The following is a 7,704-nucleotide window of genomic DNA, read 5'->3' on the forward strand; positions in this document are numbered from 1 at the left end:
CCTTTCCTGCCACAGCTGATTGAACAGAGACAGCTCCTGGGTTCTAGGACTGTCAATCCATCTGACGCCAGAAGTCCATGACTTGCATGTCCTGATGCAGCCAGAGGAGTCAGGGCTGCTCGATTTTGTCTCTCTAGGATCTGAATGAGACACTGGGACGGCTTCCAGTGAGCACTGGGTCCTGCAGAGGAGAGGTCTGTAGTCTCCTCGACTAGCCACCTGCAAGGAGGAGTGTGTTGGGAGAAATAGGAGGACGGCCCACACTTGTAGACAGAAGCCGATTCTGGACACTGTGCACTTCTGAGAGATGGAGGGAGTGAACAGGGAATCTCCAGTTCATAATGCCTGCTCCCAAGAGGTCCAGCAGCACTTCCTTCTAACCTTGGGTTTCTTATGAGCCTCCTGTATCCTTGCAATAAATCTCACAGCACTTGAGCTGGCTTTACCATCCTTGCCACCTAGAGTCCTCATTGGAACAACATCCCAGAAAGCAGACCACATAAGCCCATGCATCTCCTGCCAAAAGACATGAACAAATCCAATCCCTTGCCTGTGGGAAATGTTTCCCTCACACTTTGAGAAAGGAAGAATCACCTGCTCCCCACACCCTCCACTCCAGCCCCAGCATCCCCAGGAGAAAAGAAACGGAACCAAGTCCGAGTCTCATTCCAGCCACAGCACAGATCTGCTTCTTTCTTTCTTTTCTTTCCTTTTCTTTCCAGTTTCAAATGTACTGTTAGGAAACCTAGTTGTGACCCAAATGTTCCCCTTTTCTGAGATTCCCAGATTGATGCCCAGGAATTTTGTTGCTAGACCTATAGTGATTTCCCTTCTCTGCACTTGGGCTCAACTTAGAGTAAATTAGTAAGTTAGTAAAGTAAGTTAGAATCTGCACTGGTCTTGCACAGGGAAGTGATATTCCTGTGGTAAGTAAATTCCAAGACTGCTGGTCTGACCACCACTTAGAGAAACCAAGTTTCAAGCAAACCCAAGACAATAAGGATCCACGAGCAATTTTCTGTTTCTGAAGAAAAGGTCTCAAAGAAGGCAAAGACAGACACACAAGGTATTCAGCTCCAAGGGTCTCGCCTGGAAAATAACCCTGTTGTTGAATGAAAGAAGACCCACACAGGATGTAGCGGGCAGAACCTTGGGTCAGTCATGCAGAAGGTGGAAAATCGAGAGAGAGAGAGTGAGAAGCAAGGCTCATATCATACCCAAACGAAGGACCACAGGGTCACTTAATTACCCTTCGCTCTCTACACTGATAGTTATCAATCCAAGCAAATGCTATTCCTCAAGGGAGAATAAGTAGTTTAAGGAGAAAAAGGCTCTGTGAGTAACCAATATGTGACTACTGGCAAGTTTCAGAGTAGTGTTGAGTAAATCCTGAGGACTCCCTCTGGAGATAGCCAAATCACTGACTTGTTTTGTAGGGAGATGGTATTGGTGGGGGAAAGTAGCTGGATGATTTAAAAATCATTTTAATTGAGTTTATAATTTAAAAATTGCTTGAGATAGTTCATCTACAACGTCTCCTCCCATCACCACACTGGCCAACACAGTACATGTCTAAGATGTCAGCAAGCAGTCGGACTTCTTGGTTAGGGCTGCAGACAGGTTTTGATGCCTCTTTTTGGCCTTCCCATAATACCCTATGCTTGTCCCAGTCATTATATTTATCCCAATTTCTGAACTCGTTGATTTATTTGTTGTGTTCTCCATGAATTATCAACCCCTTGAGAGCACAGGATTGAGCAGAGAGTCAATAAGCAAAAAGAAAGTTTACCGAATAAAGTAACTTAGCATTGCCCTTATTTCTCATAAGGGAAATAATGTACCATTTACTCACTATGATATAAGTGTGATAGGAAAAATAAAATTCTTTCAAAAAAGTTTAGGGGCTTGAAATGTTTAATCCATCCTTAGTTACTAAGAATAGAAGGCCAATGAGGCACAAAGAGAATTTATTGGAAGGACCCTATCTCACAGAGTGCAACGGCAGAACTGAGCCTTGGGAAAGGAAGGAAGCCCTATGGGTAACCCAAAACATTGCCTCTGCGCTCCCTCTCCCCGCTCCCCATCTGCTCCTCCCTCCTCCCCGTCTCCCCGTCTCCCTCTTCTCTCTCTCTCTCCCTCTCCCCATCTTCCTCTCCCTCCCCCCCCAACTCTATCTCCACCTCCATCTCTCTTTCTTTCTCCCTAACGCTCTGTCTCCATCTTTATCTCTCTTCCCTTGGCACATCTGTGTTATTCTTTTGCTCACTGCATCCTAGCTTTCTCTGAAGCCTACATGATGGGCAGTGGCAATTGACACTCTCAATTTTACACATATTAGATCCATGCACCCAGAGGACACCCCAAAATACCAAAGAAAAGACTCATTGCCCCATCTGTATCAAATGCCCACCCCCTGGCACAGATTTCTGTGCACACACAACTGACTCCCAGAAACCAGGAATGTCACAGGAACAGGATCAAGGGGAGAGGAGAATTCCTAGAAAAGTGGTATAAGCAATATGTGGTGAAGTGAAAAGAGAAAAGTGGACATTCATTTGTATGGTGTGACTCTGTGTTCGTAGTCTGTAAGTCTTTGAAGATACAGGTACGTTTGAATAAGCGGAGGAAAAACTATGAAATGTTAGACAGCGAACCATCAACTTTAGAGGATGGAATAGAGGGAAAGGAAACCCCGTTAATTTGACTTCAGATGCTTATTGTTTGAATGGTCACAGAAATCATATATTACATTGTGATTCACATTTAAAATAATGTTTTTGGGGCCAGCCTGGTGGTGCAGCAGTTAAGTGCACACGTTCCGCTTTGGCAGCCTGGGGTTCGCCAGTTCAGATCCCGGGTGTGGACATGGCACCGCTTGGCAAGCCATGCTGCGGCAGGCATCTCACATATAAAGTAGAGGAAGATGGGCATAGATGTTACCTCAGGGCCAGTCTTCCTCAGCAAAAAGGAGGATTGGCAGCACATGTTAGCTCAGGGCTAGTCTTCCTCAAAATAATAATAATAATAATAATGTTTTTAGGGGATAGATGCTGGGCAGACTATCCAGCAAGTATTTACAACATTAATTTTTTCTTCATAATTTAAACAAAGTTCGGAGCGAAAAGGAAGTAAAATTGTTTCTCCTAAGTGGCACAGGTTGAACAGCAGTTCTCTTTCTTTTGTTATATTGATCGAACTCTAAAAAATCATTCACTCAAAGTCTAGGAAGATGCCCAGACATATAAAACCTCACAGTGCACATTTAAGAAAAAAATTACACTGCAACTGGTAAAGCTCACACATAGTATCAAAATTTCTGATTACATTTTAGATTCAGCTCAGCTCTTTATAGAACGTGTGAGCACTGGGGAAAGCCTAGCTCGATGTCGGCACATGCTCCGTGCCCAGCCATTGTTAGTTTCTGTTGCACACAGTAGGAGGGTCTGAACATAGGGTCCTCACCAACGGCTCCTACTTGTGAGAATCTGCTGGGAGGGTTACTATCAAGGCAGACTCTCTGTCCCTACTCTGAGATAATGGTTCTGCCCATGAACTGGGAATATGTTTATTAATTAGCACCCAGGTGAATCCAAAGCAGATGGTGCTCTGACTTTGTAGATGCTGCTGGTGGGGTGCATCCACCAGGGGTCCATCTGCCGTCAGACTGTCTACCCCTTGTGTTGAAAACAGGGTATTTAGATTAGTCTTCATCTCGTACTAGCTTTATGACCACAGGGCAAGTTTAAAAACCTTCCTTCAGCCAGGAAAATTGCAATCATAAAAATAATACCCAGTCCATAGCTCATTGTGGGGATTGAAGAGGGAAATGTAAGCAGGGCCCTTAGCACAGTATCAGGCATACTAGAGGTGCTTAACTAAAGGTAGCGATTATTATCATTAATTTATGGAATCTCTGAATGACTACAGGTGAGCGGTGCTCTGCAGTTCCCTTGACCAAGGCCCATTAACCACTGAAGAGCACTGGCCACAACTCGACCTCACAGACATTATCACGGGGGAGAACGTGGCGTGCCCAGGTGTGGAAGAGACTCAAGGTTCAGATACCCAGTGCAGAGATGATAATCAAAGCCAAGTTCGTGGGGCAAGCCATTGGATGAGTGCCCACATTCTAGAGCCATGAGGCTGAGTGAGTTCCTTGCCAATAACTCCCCATGGCTGAAACTCTCCAGTGAAGGTAAGGCATCAGGCAGGCTGTGAGCCCCCTGCAAGGATGGAGGAAGAGTTTAATTTTCTTTTTATTTCTTTCTTCCCTATTCTCTTAATCACTGGGCCTCATCACTCAGAGTGTCTGAAGGAAGCATTTAGCAGAAAGAGAGAGACTCTCCAAAGTGAAAATTACACCGAAAGTCGAGAACAGCTGGCCAGAAACAGTCATCACAAAGCAACAAAGGAATCAGGGAGCCATGCAGAGAGGGGAGGAAAATACCACAGTCGTTAAGTACCTGAGGGTACTTAGGGCCAGCAGAGGTATATTAAGGACCTGGCAGTGCAACTATTTATTGGGCAGCTGGAAGGTCCTAGACACTTTTAACTTTCCCAAGTTTAACAGGAGTGTTTTTGAGGGAAGAGAGAGAAATAGCTTCCATCCAAAGGTAGCTCTCCCCGCCACTGCACTCCACTTGCCCCTGCCCGGAGGGAGCGCGAGAGGGCAGCCTGAATCTGCTGAGGCAGCCGCTCGGCTCAGCTCCTGCTGCCTCTCTGACATGAGCGTCTTGCATCATTGTGTGTGCTTCTGGTGTCTAAAGAGAGGTATTTTCCTACAACATGGCCACTAAAAGCAAGCCAACCACTTTATCTGGTGCTCAGCTGAAGAAGCAGCAATCTGTTTCGCCTCTGAAGGAAAAACTGGCTGTGGAGGGCTCCTTGAGAGCTGGCGTGTCAGATACCACGGTGAGGATTTCGAAGGATTTTCAAGGGTAAGTTTGACTGAGCAGTTTTTCCCTTGTGCACTAACCTGAGAATCTAACCCTCGAATACAATGCAACTTCATTGTTTTTTTCTTTAGGGAAACTCAGTTGCTGATAACGTCTCCCATTTGTTTGCCACCCCTCATCTGAGAGACAGATCTTACTACCCCCATTTCATATTGAGGAAATGGAGCGTCTGAGAGGCTGCTGCCAGAGGTACTCCACTCGTAAGTGACAGGGTTAGATTTGACTGCAGGGCACCTGTCTTCACGGCCAAAGATCTTTCCCCTCAGACCACAAGAGAAAGATTGAAACAAAACGCAAGGGCCTGGGCCGGCCCTGTGGCCGAGGCGTTAAGTTCGCCCACTGCACTTCGGTGGCCCAGGATTTCGCCGGTTCAGATCCTGGGTGCAGACATGGCACCGTTTGTCAGGCCACACTGGGGCGGCATCCCACATGCCACAACTGGAAGGACCCACAACTAAAAATACACAGCTATGTACCGGGGCGCTTTGGGAAGAAAAGGAAAAATAAAATATTAGAAAAAAAATGCAAGGGGCTTTTAGTATATTCAGCACCATTTTTTCTCAGTTAGTGACACCAACTTCAGAAGAGAAACTGACTGTATTTCTAGAATTACTAACATCAGTAGAGAGCAAGTGGAAATGAAACTTATCGCAGAGGAAGACAGGCATCAAATCACAGAATTTTTAATAAAAGCTGTTGACCATAAACCCGAGGTAGGGGAATATATTTATATGTATATACACACACATATCTACACGCATATGCATATATATTGAAATATATACTACATTAAATATAGCTATTAAATATACATTTAATTAGACAATTAGAGTTAGCTCATCTTATGACCTCATAGCTTTATGTGCTTTTCATCTATAGCATTTTCCAGAGGTGCAATGTTACTTCCCGACTATACTGTCAGCTCCAAGGGCAGAGGTGGGCTGATTCTTGCCCACCATAATCGATTCCCCGGAATAGTTCCTGGCACATGGTAGAGCCGTTTAGATATTTGTTGAAGTAATGAATAAAGTGGTGTAACACAGATTTTAACTTTGGCTACCTTCTCCGTGTGTATTCTAATTATAGCACTAGATAGATAGTTTCAAAAATTGACTTATGTTTTCTCTACTGCTCACTAATTATTTATGACGTGTCATAAGCCATCCTTCTGTACGTGGAAATTGAATACGTTTCTTGGAAAAGTGCTGTAAGTAGCCTTTCTTGCCCTGGACACCCATTTTCACAGCTGTTCCTTGTTTTCCATTCTTCATTCTGGGTTAGGAGCATCTTTAGGCCATGCTATCAGCTCAGCCACTTTCTCATCTACCACTGGGGTTATGAGAACGTGTCTTCTTCCCTAGGTGGTGGGCTCAGTGAAGCAAAATCCGCCCTGCTCTGTCCTTCGCCTGCTAATTGGGTACCTGCAGGATTCTAGGAACAAGTCCAAGGTGACTGGCTATGGCTTCTGAATCCACTGGCTTCTGGCTATTTCAGCTGGCTGTGAGCCTCCCGAATGACAAACAATACACCAACTAGCTTGACTTTCTTGGCCATCTGTCTGTTGGCTAAATAACTACCTCTTGGAAAGAACGACTCATCACTTAGGCAGCTGGTGTTTTGGTGATTGACTGAGCTGCACGACTTCCGGGCTGGGTCCCATATTTCCCGACCACAAAAAAAAAAAAAAAAAAGAATTTCACAGGGCTTTGCATGGGCTTTGTAGAGTCATTATACAGAAAAATAGATAAGAAAAGCAAAGTGAATGAGGAAATGGATGGGCTGTGCTTTAGAGCAAAGCTTTTTAAAGCATGAGTCACTGAATTTTTCCCCTTTGTGGCTGTATTTCATTCTCTCTCCCTTTGGCCTTTCCATGTTTCCTCTGCTTTTCTTCTTTTCTAACCCTCTTCCTATAATTTTTTCCTAAAGTTCCTAGTCTTATAGTCCATTCAACCAATATTTAATTAGGGCTTAGCGTGTACTAGGCAAGGGCAGCAAATTCCAGTGCCTTCGGGGGCTGTGGTGGACACTTGCTGTTCCTTTCGGTTGCTCAATATCAGAAACCCCCTCCTATGTCTGGGGACTCTTCCTCCTTCTGAAGCAGAGCCCGCCTCCCACCATAGAAGCTGAAAGCAACAGATACTCATTTTCCAGCTTCCCTCGCAGCTGGGGTGCAAGCATGTGCCCCAAGCTCTGCAAATCAGACTCACCCACCCCAGACACTGAATTAGAAGACCTCACAGAACCCCTTCTAGGGAACATGGCAGCAGGTGCAGTGGTTCTGGGGCTGTAACCAGCATCCCCTATCCAGAGCAGGTGATACATGTGGAGCAGGCTGGAGGGTCTACACTCAGCAGCCACACTTATCCTGTCTTGGTGGTCCCAGTTCTTTAGCACAAACTGAGCTGGGGTGTCATTCCTGGCTGCATCACCTCCAACCTGGTCCTCCAGTCCTCTAAGATATTCTGTGAACCACTAAATATATTTTAATAAATTCCTCTTCTACTGAAATTAGTCAGTCAGCTTTCGCTGTTGCAGCTAAGAGTCCAGATGGAGACTGAGGCCAATCAGGGGCCATAAATGGGTGACATCAACAAGACTTAACTGTGAAAAAGTGGAGTGCTTATGCCTCATCTCCAGCAGGCAGCTGCTAGTAAACTTTGCACAAGGTGAACCTAGTAATGCCAGCTATTTGGTTTTTTAATAGAAAGATAAATTCAGATTTTTTGGTGAAACCCCCACTCTTAGACGT

The sequence above is a fragment of the Equus asinus genome, chromosome 15 (assembly GCF_041296235.1).
Source record: "Equus asinus isolate D_3611 breed Donkey chromosome 15, EquAss-T2T_v2, whole genome shotgun sequence".
NCBI classification, from domain to species: Eukaryota; Metazoa; Chordata; class Mammalia; order Perissodactyla; family Equidae; genus Equus; species Equus asinus.